The sequence below is a fragment of the Aotus nancymaae genome, unplaced genomic scaffold (assembly GCF_030222135.1).
Source record: "Aotus nancymaae isolate 86718 unplaced genomic scaffold, 86718_ANA_hifiasm-v0.15.2.pri h1tg000014l, whole genome shotgun sequence".
NCBI lineage: Eukaryota > Metazoa > Chordata > Mammalia > Primates > Aotidae > Aotus > Aotus nancymaae.
In genome coordinates, this window is record NW_026988425.1 from 94,410,895 (window position 1) to 94,433,244 (window position 22,350).

General features: G+C 38.6%; 1 non-coding gene across 1 annotated transcript; it reads left to right on the plus strand.

Moving 5' to 3' along the window:
* Positions 1-21,793: 21,793 nt before the first annotated feature.
* On the plus strand, positions 21,794-21,957 carry LOC135275059 (U1 spliceosomal RNA). Its single transcript, XR_010342773.1, has one exon. It is a non-coding gene; the product is annotated as a U1 spliceosomal RNA (small nuclear RNA).
* The last annotated feature ends 393 nt before the right edge of the window (positions 21,958-22,350 follow it).

The window sequence follows — 22,350 nt, forward strand, 5'->3', positions numbered from 1 at the left end:
CTGTCTAATATTGACAGTGGTGTGTTGAAGTCTCCCACTATTATTGTGTGGGAGTCTAAGTCTCTTTGTAAGTCTTTAAGAACTTGCCTTATGTATCTGGGTGCTCCTGTATTAGGTGCATATATATTTAGGATCGTTAGCTCTTCTTGCTGCATTGATCCTTTTACCATTATGTAATGTCCTTCTTTGTCTCTTTTGATCTTTGTTGCTTTAAAGTCTATTTTATCAGAGATGAGAATTGCAACTCCTGCTTTTTTTTGCTCTCCATTTGCTTGGTAAATCTTCCTCCATCCCTTTATTTTGAGCCTTTGTGTATCCTTGCATGCGAGATGGGTTTCCTGGATACAGCACACTGATGGGTTTTGGCTTTTTATCCAATTTGCCAGTCTGTGTCTTTTGATTGGGGCATTTAGTCCGTTTACATTTAGGGTTAATATTGTTATGTGTGAATTCGATCCTGTCATTTTGGTGCTAGGTGGCTGTTTTGCCCTTTGGTTGATGCAGATTCTTCATTGTGTTGATGCTCTTTACCTTTTCGTGTGTTTTTGGAGTGGCTGGTACTGGTTGTTCTTTTCTATGTGTAGTGCCTCCTTCAGGAGCTCTTGTAGAGCTGGTCTGGTGGTGATGAACTCTCTGAGTTCTTGCTTGTTCACAAAGGATTTTATTTTTCCTTCACTTATGAAGCTTAGTTTGGCTGGATACGAAATTCTGGGTTGAAAGTTCTTTTCCTTAAGGATGTTGAATATCGGCCCCCACTCTCTTCTGGCCTGTAGGGTTTCTGCTGAGAGATCTGCAGTGAGTCTGATGGGCTTCCCTTTGTGGGTAACCCGACCTTTCTCTCTGGCTGCCCTTAGTATTTTCTCCTTCATTTCAACCCTGGTGAATCTGATGATTATGTGTCTTGGGGTTGCTCTTCTAGAGGAGTATCTTTGTGGTGTTCTCTGTATTTCCTGGACTTGAATCTCAGCCTGCCTTGTTAGGTTGGGGAAGTTTTCTTGGATAATATCCTGAAGAGTATTTTCCAGCTTGGATGCATTCTCTTCGTCACATTCAGGTACACCTATCAAACGTAGATTAGGTCTTTTCACATAGTCCCATATTTCTTGTTGACTTTGTTCATTCCTTTTTACCCTGTTTTCTCTAATCTTGCCTTCTCGTTTTATTTCATTGAGTTGATCTTCGACCTCTGATATCCTTTCTTCTGCTTGGTCAATTCGGCTGTTGAAACTTGTGCATGCTTCACGAAGTTCTCGTGTTGTGTTTTTCAGCTCCATCAATTCGCTCATATTCCTCTCTAAGTTGTCCATTCTTGTTAGCATTTCGTCAAGTCTTTTTTTCAAGGTTCTTAGTTTCTTTGCATTGGGTTAGAACATGTTCTTTTAGCTCACGGAAGTTTCTTATTATCCACTTTCTGAAAGCTGATTCTGTCATTTCATCACACTCATTCTCCGTCCAGTCTTGTTCCCTTGCTGGTGGGGAGTTGTGATCCCTTGTAGGAGGAGAAGTGTTCTGGTTTTGGGTGTTTTCATCCTTTTTGCGCTGGTTTCTTCCCATCTTTGTGGATTTTTCCACCTGCTGACTTTGTAGTTGTTGTCTTTCTGCTTTTGGTAATTTTAAGTCTGCTGTGGCAGAACTCATAAACCCCCTGCTCTTCCCCCGAGGTGTTCTGTCCCAGGGAGTTACTGTTTTATGATGTTCCCCTGTGCGGTTGCTGTTTTCCCTGCCCACAAGGTGGCAGCCTAGTCACACTCAGGTTGCAGAGGCTTCGCTAAGCTGCTGTGGGCTCCACCCAGCTTCCGTGTGAACTTCTGGGTGTAGTTAGAACTGCTTCCGCTATGTTGGCCCGCCCCTGTAGTGACGGAGTCTCTGTAGTGGCGGATTGCCTTGGTACAGAACAGCAGGGTGCCTATGGAGAACACCCCTCCTCCACAGAGCTGGACCGTCCCGGTTTCAGTTGTGTTTCAGGTCTTCTTGCTGGGTAAGAGGGGACACCGTCTCATCTGATCTGCCTCCGGAGCCGCTGCGTTGGCTAAAGCCGCGGCTCTGAGATTCGTGGCGCTGGCCTGGCTCCCCGTTTCAGCTCCCCTTGCTGGCTTATAGGGGACTCAGACTCTCTCACTTTATACAGTGAGCTGTTGCCTCAGGGTGCCGGCCCAGCGGCTGCGCCGTTCAAGCCAGCGGCGCCAGCGGCGCTGGCGACCCGTGTGGCTTCTCTGCGTGTGAATCTCCTGGTCTGTGGGCAGTAAAAATCAGTCTGGAAATACGGCGTCCACTCACCCTCTGTGCTTTCTCTCGGAGCTGCATTCCCGAGTTCCTCCTAAGCGGCCATCTTGGATCCTTCTGTCTTTTTCTCTGATTATTTTTCTACCTTCTACAACTAGATATGCAACAGAAGAGAAAAGCCAACCTTTCAGCCATATCTGAACACATTAGAACCATAAAAATTAATATATCAATGAATATGAAAAGAAAAGACACAATAGAATAATAACCAGTGCTGAGATCCTGGAAAATTAACTCTAGAATAGCCTGCACATAGTCTGGGAACTAACATAATAAGCCTTATTATATTTTTTTCCTCTAAATGTAATTCTTTCACATACTTTTTAGCCACCTGACTAATTAAATTTAAAAATGTCTTATTTTAGTAATGCATATCTGCAGCATGGAGAGGCTGACTAACTCAGTCATGAACCAGGTAAATCAGAAGCTATCAAATTCATGTTGCTATGTCAGTCTTTAATCACAAAGATAATGGGTGGCAAAGCCTAGCTAGGCTAGGAAACAGTTTCCCTTTTCCTCTTGGGCACATAGCCAGTCTATATTTACCAGCCTTGTTTGTTGTGAGTGTAGCCACAAGTTCAAGTCTTAGAGAATGGAATATAGGCAGAAGCAATGTACCCCACCTCGAGGCCCAGCCTATAAAATCTTTGTCATAAAATATTTCATTTACTTTCCCTGTCTACTACCTCTTTCCCAGACACAAAGAGTAAGACGTACCATATTACTGTTTCAAGCCATTGACATTGGAGGACTTTTTATTACTTTATACTTTATAACATTTTATAAATTAGCATGCCCTGATAATACAGAAAAAGAATACTTGTGATATTGTAATGAAATGAATGTTTCAAGCCACAGTTTCCTCATTTGCTGCTAGGATTCAAATTAACTCCTATCTTTCCTAATGTTGACATCTTCTTTATAAACCAAAATGGAATATGGCTCCACTGCTACTGGTCTTCCATAGGTCAAGTGATGCAAAGCTGGATCCTAGAATTCACTGAAAACTTACAATAAAGATATTGCCCTCTGCTACCCAATTTACAATTCAGGGATAACAAGCATTTTTAAATGTCATAAAAAAACCTTACAAAGCAGGTGCTTTTTATTTTCCTCTTCTGATTTACGGAGTAACATCTCAATACAGTTATTATTACTTTTCTGTGTAAATGTGGTTTCACTGTTATATGTCCTATTTAAAAATACATTTATAATTTTTTTAAAATATATATAGAAAAATCAGTTGACAGTAAAATATCAATAAATTGATAGTATTCAAAAATGGAAATTTGTCACTCAAAATGATATGGATATGATTACATTCTTATTTGGGGGAGTTAGGACTACTGCATGATACATGGGCACATACTACATTCTTTTTAAAATCATGCTCTTTAGCTTTATGTTGATTAGATAATAATGTGGTCTGGCTTCAAATTATAAGGTCAAAATTCATTTTAGCAAAACTGAATTGTCATGGTGTCTTTATAGAATCTATATCTTAGCATAAGCTGTAACAGAATTGAGAAGGATCTGTTCAAAACTGCTACACAGATTTTTAAAAATAATGTTGTAATTATTTCCTGTGTGAGTCTTTTCATTCCTGATTGCTGCTTGAGTGGTCTTGAGAATCTTAAGAAAGAAACTAGTAACTTACTCCTTAGAAGCAATTACCCACCTCATACGAGAGAACAAATATGAGAAACAAACTCATTTGTGACATATTTCTAACCCTGTTTAATGTGGATGCCCCGAAAATGCATTGTTTCCAAATCCACAAAATTACACTAAATTTTTGAAAACAGCAGGGATAGCTGTCCTATGGAAACAGATGTACACAGAAAAGTGCTTACAGAAAATGAAGGGGGTAGAATTTGCTGAAGACAAGTTCAATGACTAAACCACGAAGTGTTCAAAACATGATTGTGCCTAATTGGTAGGCCCTCAATTTCTATCTCATTATGATAAAAATTGTTTTTCCATGTCTGGAAACTATGATATTCTGTTTAAGTATGTTTTCATTTATATTTTCTAAAATGGCTATTGTCCCTTTAAAAAGAAAAAGCAGATGTAGAAGAAAATACAAAGCATGTTAGACACAGCAAGAAGGGAATATAAAGCAGAAATTTAGCACCATACTGTGCTTATTTTGGTGATGTGTTGAGAAGGAAAGTGATTGATATAGAAGCATTCTGGCCTCACCTGACAAAGCACTCTGACATAAGTCTGCATCCTCAGAGAAGAAGCAAGAAGCTGTCTTTCATTACACAGAGTACACATGTGTGCACATGTACACACGTACACACACACATACACACACATACACACAGTTCTGCGGCAAACCATACTTGTATGGAAATTTATGTCCCCCAAGGTGAGCCATTTTTTAAGTTTCATAAAGGTCCATCTAGGCCAACAGAGTCCTTTAACTTGGCTAAGTTGCCCTGATCTCCTAATGCAAAAATTCTACGGTTTGCATGTGTGCAGTGCAAGTGTAATTGGCTGTGAAGCAACAATTTAAGAAGCACTGAAATTTAGTCATTAAATATGGATTTTAGTTCCCACTCCATCAGCACTAACCACTGTGACCTTCAGCCTTCTCATTGTAGAGATACCTCTATTTAACTTACCATAAAGTGTGGTTGTATGCCTCAAATGAGATAAAATAATCACATCAAAAGCTGTAAAGAAGCAAAGAGGATTATGTAAATTTGGAAGAGTAAAAACAACCTTTACTTGCTTACTATTTATGAATCAACAGAATACATTTTTTTTTCTCAATAAAAAGATTAGAGAGAAGGAGGCAAGAGAGCTGACTGAATGCAGTCAGTAGGAACATCTGCCACTGAAGGAATTCGGGACATTGGGAAGACTAGCACACTTTGAGCATACCTTCAGAGAGAAGGCATTGAGAGTGGATGGAGGGAGGACACAGATGCTGAGCTGAAGGGGAGGAAACTGGGAACCCTGCATAGTGATACCAAGACTCATTCTTGGCCCCTAGTGACCCTTGGGGATGAGGTTAATTGAATAGGCAAGAAGCAACCTGCACTTGCCATAGACCTCAGCAGCAGGAGACCTCATGACCACCACGGACATTTGAGCTAGAAGGGAGAGATGCTTAGAGAGGTGGCAGGAGCAGAACTCCAGCTGCTGCAGAGTCCAGAGGGTTTGGTGTGGGAGTGTCTGCAGGGGAGCACAGCCAGGGATGCCCATCCCATAAGGCTCTGCTTGCTTCTCTAGGAGACTTTAGCCTTAGAGGAACTGTGGGTCTGACCAGAGCAAGGAGATCTTGCCTGTGAAACAGGGCTGGTCCAACCTGAGGGTCCCACTGTCTGCTGGCCTTTCTCAGGGACCCATCCTGAACAGTGCCAGCTTGCAGTGCAGCCTTGGATGCCCAGCCAGGGTGCCTCCTGGGGCCCTCCATTATAGTTTTTGTGCTGGTGGACCACACGTGACCATCAGAGAGATCTAACAACACAGCCCCTGCAGATGCACACCAGCCTAGCCACACCCTAGCCCCACTGCATCCTCCCTTATGCTGCTTTGCCAGTACACACTTGCCCACAACCACCTCTGACATTGCTTCACCTGCATGCATGTGTGTTGGCAGACCTCACCTCTCTTTCCTAACTGATGTGCATGTTCACGTGTACCCCACCATGACACTACTGCTGAAGTAAGCACACCTTGCTCACCCCACCGCATTATCATTGCCAGTACAAGCACTTGTACAGAGACCAGTGGCCTCACCCCCTGCCCTGCCTCACCACTGCTGCCAGAATAAATGTACCCACAGGAGGTGCTGGCTTCACACCCACCAGTGACTTACCATTGCACTGATACCTCCAATGTCATGAAGATGCACACAGATGTCACTGGCTCCACCTCATGCCATGAACTGCACCACCAAGGCTGCCATTATGAATGCCTGCATGGAGGGAAGTAGCTCGTCACTGCAACCAATGAGTATGCCCAGCTCAAGTCAATTAATGTGCACCCTGCTATAATACTGCTACTGCTGGCATGTGCCAATGAGCACAGATCCCACTACCACCCCCAACAAAGCACTTTGGCTGGCACCACCCATCACAGTGTTGTGCTTAGCTGGCCAAGAACACCTCAGTCCCACCAACAGGGCAGTTTCCTAAGTTTGAGAGGCAAGAGAACAAAGTCAGGAACATGCTACCAGCACCCTAGGTAGAGTATGAAGCCCAGGAGTTCTGAGCTGAGACAAGGCCCAGAAAAATCTTCCAACAATGAAGCCAGTCAACTGAACCCACATCATACTATAACCAAATCCCCAAGGACACTAAAAAGATATTTTAAAAAAGCAACCTGGATGGCACAGTGGCTCACACTTGTAATCCCAGCACTTTGAGATGCCAAGGTGGGTAGATTATGAGGTCAGGAGTTCAAGAGCAGCCTGGCCAACATGGTGAAACCCCATCTCTACTAAAAATACAACAATTAGCCAGGCGCGACGGCACATGCCTGTAATCCTAGCTACTTGGAAGGCTGAGGCAGGAGAATTGCTTCAACGAAGTAGAGGTTGCAGTGAGCTGAGATCACACCACTACACTCCAGCCTGGGTGACAGAGTGAGACTCCATCTCAAAAAGAAAAAAAAATGAAATCCAAGCAACTTCAAAGATTGAAGGAACATTAGCCCACAGGGACGAGAAAAGACAGTGCAAGGATTCTGGTAACTCGAAAAGCCATAGTGTCATGTTACCTCCATAGGACTGCCTTAGTTCCCCAGCAATGGTTCTTAAACAGGCTGAATTAGCTGAAATGAAAGAAATAGAATTCAGAATATGGATAAGAACTAAGATCATCAATAATCAAGAGGAAGTCTAAAGCCAAACCAAAGATTCTAAGGAATACGAAAAAAAAAATTAAAAAAAAAAAAAGATGAAAGACAAAATGGCCATTTGAAGATAGAACCAAACTGATCTGATAGAGCTGAAAAACTCACTTCCAGAATTGCAGAAGACTGAAATTGGATTCCTTCTTTGCACCATATACAAAAATCAACTCAAGGTGGATTAAAGATTTTATAAAACCTGAAACTATAGAAATCTTGGAAGATAACCTAGGAAATTCCATTCTGGTCATAGACTTTAGAAAAGATTTCATAATAAAAATGCCAAAAACAATTGCAAAAAAAGCAAGAATTAATAAATGATATCTAATTAAATTAAAGGATTTCTGCACAGCAGAAGAAACTATCAACAGAGTAAAAACACAATCTACAGAATAAGAGAAAACAGTTACAAGCTATTCATTTGACAAAGGTCTTATAATCAAAATCTATAAAGAACTTAAATCAACAAGCGAAAATCAATCCCATTTAAAATGGGCAAAGGACATAGACAGTTTTCAATATAAAACATACACACAGCCAAGAAGCATACGAAAAAATGCCCATCACTAATCATTGAGAAATGCAAATCAAAATCACAATGAGATACCATCTCACACCAGTAGTAATGGCTACTTTAAAAAAGGCAAAAAATTGCAAATGCTGATAAGGTTGCAGAGAAAAGTGAACTCTTATTAATTGTTTATGAGAATGTAAACTAGTTTAGCCATTGTGGAAAGCAGTGTGGTGATTTCTCAAAGAACTCACACCAGTATTATCATTTAACTCAGAAATACCATTATTGGTTATAAAACCGAAAAATATAAATTGTTCTACCATATAGACACATGCATGCTTATGTTCATTGCAGCGCTATTCACAATAGCAAAGACATGAAAACAACATGAATGTCCATCAATGGTAGACTGAATAAAGAAAATGTGATACATATGTACCATGGAATATTACACAGCCATGCAAAACAGGATCATATCCTCTGCAGCAACATGGATGAAGCTGAAGGTCATAATCCTAAGCGAACTAACAAGAACAGAAAAATAAATACCTAAATACCACATTTCTCACTATAAATGGGAGCTAATCACTAAATACACATGGACACAAATAAGGGAAACACAGGCATTAGGGACTACTTGAGGGTGGAGGATACTGTACTTATTACCTGAGTGGTGAAATAATCTGTATACCAAAGCCCACGACACACAATTGACCTATATAACAAACCTGCACTTGTACACCTGAACCTAAAATAAAAGTTTTTAAAAATAGTAAAAGCTAGAGCAAAGCAAGAACTTTTAGTTCAACATATTCTCTAAATTGCAAATGTCAAAGCCAGAAGCTGATTTGTGATATTCCTGAAGGATGTTTAATGCTAGAAAAGATTCAGGCTAAGTTAGAAGTTGTTCCCTTCTTAAGTTTATAAGCTCTCATCATAGACATTTTTAAATTAATGAGATCTCAAGAAAAAGAACAACAGAAGACAATAGAGAAGAGGTTAAAAGGTGAGGAAGAAACTCTAATCCTCCCGATGAACATGAACTCCATTGCAAGCATGAGTAGAGAGATGTGAAATACTCTTTTCTCAGTTGTTCTCAATTCCAGTGTACTTCCCTCACTGTAAGCACCTTACCAGGATGAGTATCGAAAAATATAAAATTGCAGAAAGCAGCTACTTATCTAATGCTCAAAACAAAACAGTGACCTGTTCAAACCTAGGGTCAAAATGTTTTTGTTAAACTAAGCTGCAATTTGTGAAGGAATTGAAGAATTTTTCAAAGTGATTTTTATTGTATTTGAATTGCAGTTTCCCCATTTTGGGATTTAAATCACGTGTAAAATATAATTTCACTCTATATTATGAAATAATTTTTAAAACTGGCTTCCTAACTAATCTCCTTTGATTCTAGCCTTGGCCCTTTCCAACTGAACTTTAAGAGCTACTAAAGTGATATTTCTAAAATGAAAATCAAATCATCTGTTTCCCCTAATTAAAATATTTCCAGTGAAGTTATACCACATAGAGCAAAATGCCAAGTTATTTAGTTTGACAAAAAGAGTTCTTCTTAATTTGACTCTTAATGTTTATTTTCATTGCATCACACCAACCATTCCAAGATAATGCTTAACGCTTCACCCAAACCTTATAGTTTGTTCTAGAAAACACATTCTCTTCTGTATGACTGTGTTGGGTACCAGCCCCAGCCCCGTACGTGGGTGCCCTTAGTCCCAGCAGTGATGAGGGATTGAGAAAAGGAAATAAAGACAGACACACAAGAGTAGAAGTTACAGCATGGGTCCAGGGAACCAACTCAAGTGTGGGAAACGCGTTGGCCCCAGCTGTTGGCTCCAAACACTTTTATTACGTGCATAATCTCATTGATCTTATGGGCATGGAAGGGGAGGGTGAAGGGGTATATAAGATAGCCGGGGAGGGGTTTGGGTGGTAGAGCACTTGAGATGCTTCTAAGATATGCTAAACTAGTGCTCTTAGCATCATTTAACAGCACTTGAGATCCTTCTAAGACATGCTAAACTAGTAGTCTGAGTTTATCACCAATTTTTATCAGGGTGCTGCTGCATCACAAGTTTAGCGGATGAGGAGCCACCCAGTCTGACCATACTCAATGCATCAAGGGGCATTGAGGACGTAGAACTATCTCTCCATATTCCGAGAACCTAGGCAGAGCCTGAGATGTTCCGTGATCTCTGCCCTGCAAGGCTTTTCTTCTCCTTGCCAGCTCCCATCTGCAAAGACCCTCCCAGATTTTGTGAGCAGAGGTTGCCTCCCTTCTCAGAGATCTTTGCATAAGCCCTCTTTAGGAGACTCTCATGCAGTCTCCATGTTGAGAAGGCATTCGTGGGACCAGAGCAGTATTGCCTGCTCTGCAAGCACCCCAAGGTATTCCCCGGTGTTACTGTGCTCTCAATGGTCTTTACTTTAGGCCTCCTGTTGCCACTTGATTTCTAATTGACTGCACCAATAATATAGTTTAGTTCCATGTATAAACGTCACTGTACTCTGAGCCATGGAAGCTTATAATTATTTAGCTAGAATTAACACAGGTCTCCCCCTGGCAATCTTGACCCACATGACTGTCATATCTTTGCACCTCCTTTCCTGCCTGCAAAACTTTAATTTATCTTTCAAAACTCACCTCCAGTATTGCCTTCCTTAAAAAGTCTTCCATGAGCGTAAAACCAAATTAAATTTTTCTCTTATCTGTGCTTCCTTTATATTTTGCATACTTGTAATCTTGCATTTTTATCCTCGCTCTCTGTTTACTGGATTGTGAACTTCTTAAAAGTGAACACTATAATGTTTCTTTACTTTTTCAGTGCCTGGTATAATGCTTGATTTATTAAAGGTGCTCTGTAAATCATTTATAATGTGAATCCATAAAGTGTTGCTCCATTAGCATTTCACTAGCCTTATGTTTTAAAAGTAGGCTTTCATATATTTGGAACAAATGAAATGTTCTCAGTTACATTTCTTGTGCATTGAGAGTTTATTTTCTCCGGGTCTTTGTAAAATTGAGAGTGGCACTGCCAAGATATGATATTGCTGAAGCTTACTTTCCTAGTTAAGAAGAACCTTGCCACAATTCCTGTATCTTATTATTAAGCTCTAAGGAGCCTTTTATCTTGTCTAAATTTTATCCACATTAATCAAATATAATTCAAAATTATTATAAAACTTATTAGAATAGAGAACTTTCTCTATTCACTAAATCATACATATTAATCATACATCCAGAATGAATCAACGTCTGGGAAAAACATTGACTATCACAGCCTGAATGACAAGGATCATCACATCTACTGGTAAATTCTGGGAGGATATAAAATGCACAATTTTGATTATATATGTCAACTTGGTGTATACCCCTGAAATTATCTATCTTTCCTGCATAACAGCCAACTATGTTTGCAAATACCGTTTTTCCAGTAGGTAAACAGTGTTCTTGATGTTATCTCAGGACAATTTCATTAATTTCAGCTATGAAAATCACAGCATATCAATTATTAAAGTATATTCTTAATTATTTTTAACATTTACCACATATGTAATTAAATATCAATATACCCTCATATGGGCTAGACTTGTTGCCTTACAGACTTGGTGTAAAAATGTGTTGTTCTCACTCTCATTTTCCTACCCATCTCAATTTATGTTAGATTCAAGTACTAGGGTGAGAGGGAAGGAAAGAAAAAACAGTATCTATTTGCATGAATGTCCATAAAAGTTTTCTTTTATCCTTATATTGATGTCACCATTGATCTAGACTCATTGGCAGGCACTGAATTACAACAACTACTGTAAGCAAAAATTAATGTCTTCAAGATGAACTATAAATCCCTCAACCCCACCCCAAACTCCCACTTAACATGCATACCTCAATGTCACACAGTACCCCTTTGATGTGTGTACCTCCTTGCTTAGGTGCTGTGGTAAGCCCCAGAAATCCCACTGCTATTATGTCACTTGACATTTATGGCCTCAGCATGGTGAAATTAACCTTTAATAGCCCTCGAGACGAGGAATTTGAGGGACAGTTTTTATCTCCTCATCATCTGGCCTATTTTCATATAGCCTATCCTAGTATAATTTCCTAGTGCTTTTTCTCCAGATTCAGGGTATGAGGCACATGGACAAATCTAGTGACTAAGCAGGCATGAAACAGAAAAGAACTCCGTCTCCCATTTTTTCACATACACACAAATTTTATGAACAGATCTTTCCCCTTCCTAGACCTTTAACTGTGGAAAAGGTACACAATAGTGTACCTTATTTGCTTTCTTAAAAGAGAAAGAAAGGGATGGGTGTTTAATTCCTTGAACACAGTCCACTCCATAAAGGTGATCTGCCTTGCCTTCTAGCACTACTGCTAATCACTCACGGTAAAAACCAAACAAAACAAAGAAGTAATTTTGGTTTATTTTACAACTGAGACATCAACTCACTCCAAAAATTGGGTCTTCTTTAAAACAGCCTTTGAAGAATTTAGTAACTGCTTTCATCAAGCATTTCTGCTGTATTCTTCAGGCACTTTGGTAATCTACATGACTCATTATTTTAAGACACTTGCATAAAGTAGAAATATTTTATAAATAATAAAATGTGAATTTAAATATTCACACTGCACACTGTATATACAGACTCTCTTGGCAAAGGAGGTACTTTTCCACAATGTTTAAAAGTCCTGTAGCTTCCTAAATTCCTGTTGTAACTCGGTTTTGAAAGTGCATGGATTTATCAACGTGGCATCAATGCAGTAGTTGTGCATCCAAGGAAAAGTAACAATGCTACTGAAAGAGCAGTTAGAATTTATTGCACATTGGATATTTTCAAAATTTCATTACACATAAAATCTATCAGGGAATCGCATGAAAAGGAAAACAATTAGTAACTAAAAATGTAATTTTGACAGAATATGAGCCATATCTCTAAAGAGTAGTAACATCAAGCATGTGTCAGTATTACAGACCTGTTTCAAATCAAGAAAGAGACTGAGGAATAGACAGCTATTCGCCATTCACCATGATTTACACTAACAAATTAAGTGCCTAGGAGCTATGGTTTTACAGAAGCTCAGAATGAGGCATAATACCAGATTTATAGTCACTCTTCTAACCTTTAAATCAGTGCTTGATTACTAAAAGGTCTGTAGAGCTTTGGAATATGCAAAAAGCACATAGAAATTTTTACAGCAAAAAAAAAAAAAAAAAAAAAAATCCATGCAAATTTTCAAGGCATAAACAATATTCAGGTCACTCAAATTTGAATGAGAACATGTTCATGCATAACATGGCTAGAGTAACATATCCTGAAATATTTTATATTCAATAAGTTATTTTATTTTCTTATTTCCTCTGAAATTAAATTCTGTATGTTTCCCTGAATCACAGCACTTAAAAGCAAGCCTAGAAACCACTGTCAATATGCTCATTCCTATGATATTCCAAGAATATAAATGGTTATGCTTGGAACATACATATTTGGAAGTACTTTTGTTAGAACTAAATAAAATTTAATAAGTAACTAAATAAATAAATCTTCCAAATAAGAATCGTAAATCTTTCAAGTATGCCTGAGGAATGCTCAGAGTAACCTTTAGTCTGTGTTCCTTTATTACCTCTATGTGGAAGTACCCAACATTGCAACCTCCCAAATACTAACCCTCAAAACTTCACAGCAGGTCACACAAAAATGGCAAAGCCTCACACATGGATTATGTATTATACTTTTCTCAAAGTCTGAAGTCATGGCTATTACATAATTTTTACATAATTCTTAGAAATACCTTAAAAATTATTGGGGAGAACAGCTCCCAATGTATCAACGTGAGTTTAAGATCTCTCAAAGTGATCAAGTCGTTGGTGAAAAAGAAAGAGAGATAAAGCAAAAGTTTTCTTTAAAGCTGGGCCCAGGGGAGACACCACATAAAGCCACTCTGTGGATGTCTGGCATTCCCCTGAAAACCTCAGTTTTTTATTGTGCTCTTTCAATAGAGGGGGGGCAAGGTTATGGAAAGTTTCAGTGATAATTATACAAAAATAATACATTTGCAAAAACTGATGCACAAAAATCACAACGTGGTATTATAAAAGGAGAACAATGTAAAGATAACTTTCTGTGTGTCAGCATAGAAATCATACACCTTGGCAAGAATATAGGTTGAACATAAACTTAGGATTATCAGCAAAAACATATTGGGCTCACAGCTACAGGGGGAATGGGATCTGACACAGGACAACCAGCCAGACCACAAAAACTGCAGGAGGAGGGGACCTCCATGCAGGCCTGGAGGAGCAGTAGGAGAAGAAAGACTTTTACATCCTTATCTCAACCACAGAGACAGACACCCCTCATGCATCCATTTGTAGGCTTTCCATAAGGGTTGCATTCCCTTTCCAGGGCCCTAATCAATATGCCTTTCCTGGGAAAGGAATCTACGTAATAAGCCTCTCTATTACATGTCCGTTTATAGGCTCTCTGCAACGAGAAGCCTATTACACGCTGTCACCTCTCTCCCGCAGTCAAGCTATGTGGTTAGTCCCTCTCACAGAGTTCCTGTTTTTACCAGAACTGATCAGCAGAACCAAAGTTACAAGTTACATCTCAGCAGAACCAAAGTTACAAGTTACATCTCAGCATTTCACCTTATCCTTCATTTTCTGAAACATAATCAATACAGCAAATAATAAGCATCACAAAGCAAATAACTCATTTCTGGGAAACTAAGTTCTAAGAGAATTTACAGGTTAGAAATCAACAAAAATTTCTTATTATTTCAGACAGCTTGGGTTTTGCCAATTCTTCCAGAGGCTTGGGGTTGCTCAGTCACCACAGAGGGGTTCAGAGTATTCCCAATATCAAATAATATAAACCCTATGTTCAGTCTCCCACAGAGGAAAATTTTATTACAATATGTGCAATCAAGATTCTAATACAGTTCTCTTGAAAAATAAACTTTATTGGCGTATAAGTTACTTCCTATTTGATTTCCCCCTTTGTGCTATCAGTTTTTGATTTATAGTTCCTTAAGTTCTGTTATTATTGACTTTGAAATCTTTATATCTTCCTAAGAAATTGTTCCCTTTATCATTATGAAATGTGATACTTTATCACAAATCCTAAAATTTAGTTTCTCTGATAGCAATATAGCCATTCCAGCTTACCCAAATGTGTGGTTTATGTGGTATTTGCCTTACTACTGTTACTTTCAATCTATTTGTGTGTTTATATTTGAAGAGTGTCTCTTGTGGACAACATATATTTATGTCTTGTGTTACATCCAGGCTGACAATCTGCCTTTGAATGTATATACTGATGTGATTGGGTTTATGTCTATCATCTTATTACACATTCTCCATCTGTATATTCTCTCTGTGTCTTCTTTCATTTCTCTTTTGGGATAATAGAACATTCTTTATTATTACATTTACTTTCTTGCCAAAACTCAGTTAAAATCTTCCTTTTATCATTTTACTCTTCTTTCTTCTCATTTCTCATTTCTTACTGGCACCCCAAAATGTGTCAACATTAAGAAAGTATAATTCCAATTACCTGCAATTGTCTTTTTCACTATTTTGATCATTGCTTATATTTCTATATATGTTATAAACCCCAATTTAAAATGTTATTATTTTGACTTTAAGTAAACACTTGGCTTTTAAACAAATTATGAGAAAGGGGAAACCCCAGAATATTTTGTATTTTCATATGTGCTTAGTAATATTTACCATTATCTATAGATCTGCATTTCTATGTTAATAATATCATTTCTTATTGGTCTGAAGAATAGCCCTCCACATTTCATATACTGCATTATCTTAGCTTTCGTTTATCTAAAAATACCTTTATTCTAGTGTCTTTTTCGAAGAAGCAGGAAAAAAAAGGATTTATCTGGCTGGGTATAGATTGTAAAGTTACCATCGATTTTCTTTTTTTTTTTTCAAAATTTTATTTTAAGTCCCAGGTACATGTGCAGATTGTGTATTGTAAATGTGTGCCATGGTGGTTTGCCGCACAGATCAACCCATCACCTGGGCATTAAGTCCAGCATTCATTTGCTATTCTTCCTGATGCTCTCCTTCCCCACAAACTCCCCCAGCAAGCCCTAGTGTGTGTTGATCCCAGCCATGTGTCCATGTGTTCTCATCATTCAGCTCCCACTTATAAGTGAGAACATGAGTTACCATTGGTTTTCTTCCAGCACTTAATGAGTTTTTTGAACTTTGAGTTGTCATTATTTTTGATAAGAAGTTAGTCGTAATCTGTATAATTATTTACCTCTATGTAACATGTCAGTTCTTCTTTCTTTTTTCAATTTTTTTTACCTCCAATCATCAGCAGTTTGACTAGATCTAGGTGATATGGTTTCACTGTGTCCCCACCCAAATCTCATCTTGAATTGTAGTTCCCATAATTCCCATGTGTTGTGGGAGAATTGTAGTTCCCATTATCTGCATGTGTTGTGATAAGTAATTTAACTATGGGGAGGTTACTTCCATGCTGTTCTCTTGATAGTGAATGAGTTCTCACAAGATATGATGGTTTTATAAGGGACTTATCCCCTTTTGTTTGGCACTTCTTCTTCCTACCATAATGTGAAGGACATGTTTGCTTCTTCTCCACCACGATTGTATATTTCCTGAGACCTCTCAGCCATGTGAAACTGTGAGTCAATTAAACCTTTTTTCCTTATAAATTCCCCAGTCTTGGGTATTTCTTCATAACAGCGTGAGAATATTCTGATACAATAAATTGGTACCATAGAGACTGGGGTGCTTCTATAAAGATACCCAAAAATTTGGAAGCAAGTTTGGAACTTGGTTACAGGCAGAGGTTGGAACAGTTTGAAAGGCTTAGAAGAAGACAGGAAAATGTGGGAAACTTTGGAATTTCCTAGAGATTTGGAGGGCTCAGAACACAGGAAGATGTGGGAAAGTTTGGAACTTCCTAGAGACTTACAAATGGCTTTGACCAAAATGCTAATAGTGATATGAACAACAAGGTCCAGGCTGAGGTGGTCTCAGATAGAAATGAAGAAGTTGTTGAAAATCAGAGTAAAGGTCACTCTTGTTATGCAAAGAGACTAGTGGCATTTTGCCTGGCTCTAGAGATCTGTGGAACCTTGGACTTGAGAGAGATGGTTTAGAGTATCTGGGGGAAGAAATTTCTAAATGGTGAAGTGTTCAAGAGGAAGCAGAACATAAAAGTTTGGAAAATTTACAACCTGATGATGCAATAGACAAGAAAATGCCTATTCTGGAGAGAAATTCAAGTTGGATGCAGAAATTTGCATAAGTAATTGCCAAATGTTAATCATCAAGACAATGGGGAAAATGTCTCCAGGGCATGTCAGAGACCTGCACAGCAGCCCGTTGCATCACAGGCCTGGAGACTTTGGAAGGAAAAGTGGTTTCCAGTGCCTCTCTTCTCTATGCAGCCTCGAGACATAGTGCCCTGCATCCCCACTGTTTCAACTCCAACTGCTGCTAAAAGGGACCAATGTGCAGGTCAGGCCACTGCTTCAGAGGATGCAAGCCCTAATTTTTGACAGCTTCCATGTAGTGTTGGGCCTATAGGTGTACAGAAGTCAAGAATTGAGGTTAGCAACTTCTGCCTATATTTCAGACAATATATGGAAACGCCTGGATATCCAGGCAGAAGTTTGCTGCAGGGGTGGAACCCTCACAGGGAACCTCTGCAAGGGTAATGGGAAAGGGAAATGTGGGGTTGGAGCCCCCACACAAAGTTCCCACTGAGACACTGCCTAGTGGAGTTGTGAGAAGAGGGCCACCATCCAACCCAGAATGGTAGATCCACCAACAGCTTGCACCATAGGCCTGAAAAAGCCACAGACACTCAATGCCAGCCTGTGAAGGTAGTCGGGAGCAGGGATGTACCCTGCAAAGTCACCAGGGCACAGTTGCCCAAGGCTATGGGAGCCCGCCTCTTACATCAACATGAGATAGATATAAGACGTGAAGTCAGAGGACATCATTTTGAAACTTTAAGATTTAATTACTGCCTTATTGGATTTTGAACTTGCATGGGATCGGTCCTTTGTTCTGGCCAATTTCTCCCATTTAGATAAGGTGTATTTACTCAATGCCTGTGCCCCCATTGTATCTAGGAAGTAACTAACTGGCTTTTGATTTTACAGGCTCATAGGTAGAAGGGACTTGTCTTGTCACAGATGAAGTTTTGGACTCATGGTGGAAAGATGTCTTGCATGAGATCTGATAACTGCTACATACAGTGTTATTTTCATTGCTTTTTGTTTGTTTATTTGTTTGTTTTTTACATGATGTTCTCTGTGTGTGAATTGGGGTTAAAGAAGAGATAGTAAAGAAAGATATTCTGTAGTATTCTAATATATTTAGGGATAAAATCATAGGTTTTCTATCTTGTCGATTGCAACCAGGGTATGTTAAATTGATTATCTGGATACAAGAGAAAACTGAAGTGATTAATAAGAAGTATTGACATAGAAAAAAATTGTTATAAAGTATTTTTATCATTTTATTATCAAGTTTGAGGTTTTAAATAAGTGATAAGTGAAAATACATAGAAATGTATTAGTTTGTTCTCCTGCTGCTGATAAAGACATACCTGAGACTGGGAAGAAAAAGAGGTTTAATTGGACTTATAGTTCCACATGTTGAGGAGGCCTCAGAATCATGGTGGGAGACAAAACTTGCTTCTTACATGGTGGCAGCAAGAGAAAAATAAGGAAGAAACAAAAACAGAAACCCCTGATAAGCCCATCAGATCTCATGAAACTTACTATCACTATTATGAGGGCCCCCACTCTGCAGCAGACTTTTGCCTGGGCCTCCAGGCATCTCCACAAACCTTCTGAAATCTAGGCAGACGTTCCCAAACCTTAATTATTGACTTCTGTGCACCCACAGACTCAACACCATGTAGAAGCTGCCAAAGCTTGGAGCTTCCACCCGCTAAAGCCATAGCCCAAGCTAAATGTTGGCCCCTTTCAGCCATGGTTAGAGCAGCTGGGACACAGAGTGCCAAGTCCCTAGGCTGCACATGGGATGGGGACCCTGGGCCTGGCCCACAAAACCCCTTTTCCTCCTGGGTTTCTGGGCTTGTGATGGAAGGGGCTGCTATAAAGTTCTCTTACATAGGCAGGAAATGTTTTCCCCATGATCTTGGGGATTAACATTAGTCACCTTTGCTCCAGTTCCCAAAAAATTCCATGTCATCATCTGAGACCACCTCAGCCTGGACTTTATTGTTCATATCACTGTTAGCATTTTTGTCAAAGCCATTCAACAAATCTCTAGGAGGTTCCAAACTTTCCCAAATTTTCCTATCTTCTTCTAAGCCCTCCAAACTGTTCCAACCTGTGTCTGATATACAGTTTCAAAGTTGCCTCCACATTTTAAGGTATGTGTTCAGCAATGCTCCACTCTAGTGGTACCAATTTACTCTATTAGTTTGTTTTCATGCTGCCAATAAAGACATATCCAAGGCTAGGAAGAAAAAGAGGTTTAATTGGATTTACAGTTCCACATGGCTGGCAAGGCCTCAGAATTATGGCGGGAGGTGAAAGGCACTTCTTACATGGTGATGGCAAGAGAAAAATGAGGAAGAAGCAAAAACTCCTGATAAACCCATCAGATATCATGAGACTTATTCACTATCATGAGAATAGCACAGGAAAGACTGGCCCTCATGATTCAATTATGTCCCCTGAGTCCCTCCCACCACATGAGGGAATTCTGGGAGATACAATTCAAGTTGAGATTTGAATGGAGACACAGCCAAACCATATCATAAAGTCATATGTAAATCACCAGTAATTGCAAAGCATGACTAGAGTATGTTCTTTTCATCATTGTAACTTCCGGGGCTTCCTGGTGTCTGGAAGATAACCCATTATAACATATGGAAAAATGCATTGAATTAGAAACTAATTAAAAGTAAATTGAGCTCTCTATGATATGTACACAAAATTATTATTGCTTCAAGTACATTAGTCTAGAAAGTTGACAGAAATGTCTGACTCCAGCATTATTAACTTCAATCTCAACTTCTCTTTGAAAAAAGCAAGTATCCCCATCTTCTAGTAATCTATGTAACTTTTTTATCTCCCTTATAAGTTATTTTTAATACCTAATTGGTTATTCTCATGTCATTTTATTTTTGAATCTTTGATACTAATGATAGTGTTTAAATATGAACAAGTTTTTGATAAACTGTTGTTAACATACCTGTATAGTTTCCTCTTCCTATCCCTGCTACAGTTCTGAGAAAATACTGTCTTTATTTTTTTCATGATGTGCTTAGGAATATAGACCTTAAACAAATTAGAAAGTTTATAACTTGTTGTATCTTATGTAAGTATTTAATTTTGAAATCATTTTAGAAGTAAGAAGTATTGGGCCGGGCGCAGTGGCTCACGTCTGTAATCCCAGCACTTTGGGAGGCCAAGGCGGGTGGATCAAGAGGTCAAGAGATCGATACCATCCTGGCCAACATGGTGAAACTCCATCTCTACTAAAAATACAAAAAGTAGCCAGGTGTTTGGCACGCACCTGCAGTCCCAGCTACTCGGGAGGCTGAGGTGGAAGAATCACTTGAACCCGGGAGGTGGAGGTTGCAGTGAGCTGAGACTGTGCTACTGCACTCCAGCCTGGCGACAGAGCAAGACTCTGTATAAGAAAAAAAAAAAAAGAAGAAGAAGAAGTATCGGTTGTGATGATTTTGAATTTTAAGACTCACTCTTTTCAGTCTCATATAAGCAATGGTACTTCTTGTTGGATTCCAGACACATAAAGTATATTTATGGTCAGTGGGAAGATTCCAATATTACCTAAAGTGTTAAAGATTTTTAAGACAATTCAAAGGAAACTCCAACTCAGCATTCACTGAATGATAACTATCATTGCATATTGAAAAAACATGTATCTCACACTGAATATTTAATAAGATATCAGCAGGAAAAAGCTCTGCTTTGGTAGTACCACAAAAAAAGATTTTCTAACTATGAACATTCTTTACTTCAACATATTTACTGACAAAAATTGTTTATCATATACAAATACCTGTAAATAATTTGTGTGTACCTCAAAATGCATACTTTCAAAAGAAATTTAATTAAGTATATATTGTTGTTGGAAGACTCTAGTGGACTATAAATCATAACATACTTCACTCAACAGAACTATAAAAGTAAACTGACTATAAACTTGATAATTTAAAAATATATGAGACTAATATTGTTTTTTCTCTAAGATTTTTTATGTCTGCTTTGGTGTGTTTGTGTGCACATACATGTGCATACACATTTTCCCGAGACAGTTTCTTTTAGGTCTGTGATCAACTTCCTCCATGCTTCCACTAATAAAAACAACAGAGTATACCAAAATAAATAAACAAATAAAAATAGATATAGCATTGAACAGAAAACTAAGGTGATTAGGTTCATTATCATGAATTAGTATTCTCATGATTTTCTTTTCAAAACACTTGTATATTTGTAAACTTTGTGTCTTACCTCCTTGAGGGGCCAAGAAGGAGGAAAGAAGAAAACTATTTTCTACATATTTCTAGAAAAATGTGCTTGACACTAAATTTACAACTTCCTATCTCTTAAAAGTTCAGAGCAGCTGCATCTCCAAAGATCAGGGACTTTAATTTAAAATTTAGGAGTCCATAGCTAAGGACCCTGAATCAAAGATCAGGTGACATAAATTTATGAAGAAGGGTAAGGAAAAAAGTATGAAATAACTAGGAAGTCTTGGTACAAAGGGGTGAGAATTAGAATTACAGATAGGCTCTATAGAGTAGATACTCAATGGATATTTATTGGGTGAATAAAGGAGTAAATGTATCAGTTTCAAAAATCTGTTTCCTATATAGTAAATCACAGCAAACATTTACAGGTAAAAACAATGATATTATATTTTTTATGATTCTGTGGATTTATTGAGGTCATTGCCCATTATCTGAGGCCAACTCAGTTTTCCTACACACACTTACTTACTTTCTCTCTCTCTCCCTAAGCCAAATTATGGCACCTGAACTGAGGTAACACATGACTAACATAAAATGATGGTATTTTATCATCCTTTAAAAGAAAAAGAAGACACTATACTTACCTGGCAGGGGAGATACCATGATCACGAAGGTGGTTTTCCCAGGGCGAGGCTTATCCATTGCACTCTGGATATGCTGTCCCCTGCGATTTCCACAAATATGGGAAACTTGACTGCATAATTTGTGGTAGTGGGGGACTGCGTTTGCGCTTTCCCCTATTTAAAAAAAAAAAAAGAAAAAAGAAAAAGAAGACACTATTGTCAATCTCAGTTTTAACTGTATACTCTATACTCCCCTGTAGAGTATACAGAGATCCTGAATCTCTGTATACTCTATCCCTCCTCCACATTATTTCTCTTTACTCTCCTCCTCCCCACCCCACCCCAAGCCCTTTCATATGCTGTCTCTCTGCAGCAGGGTAGCTGAATTCCTTTGAGTACTAATGTTTAAATCATGGAATTATGGTTTGTATGGGGATTAATAAACTATGTCTAAAAATACATTGTATTTTCCAAAAGACAGGCATCATACCAATGTACTTCATAATGATATGGTAAGATCTATGAATGTTACCTTTTTCATATATTCTAACCTATTAAAATTAATTGAAA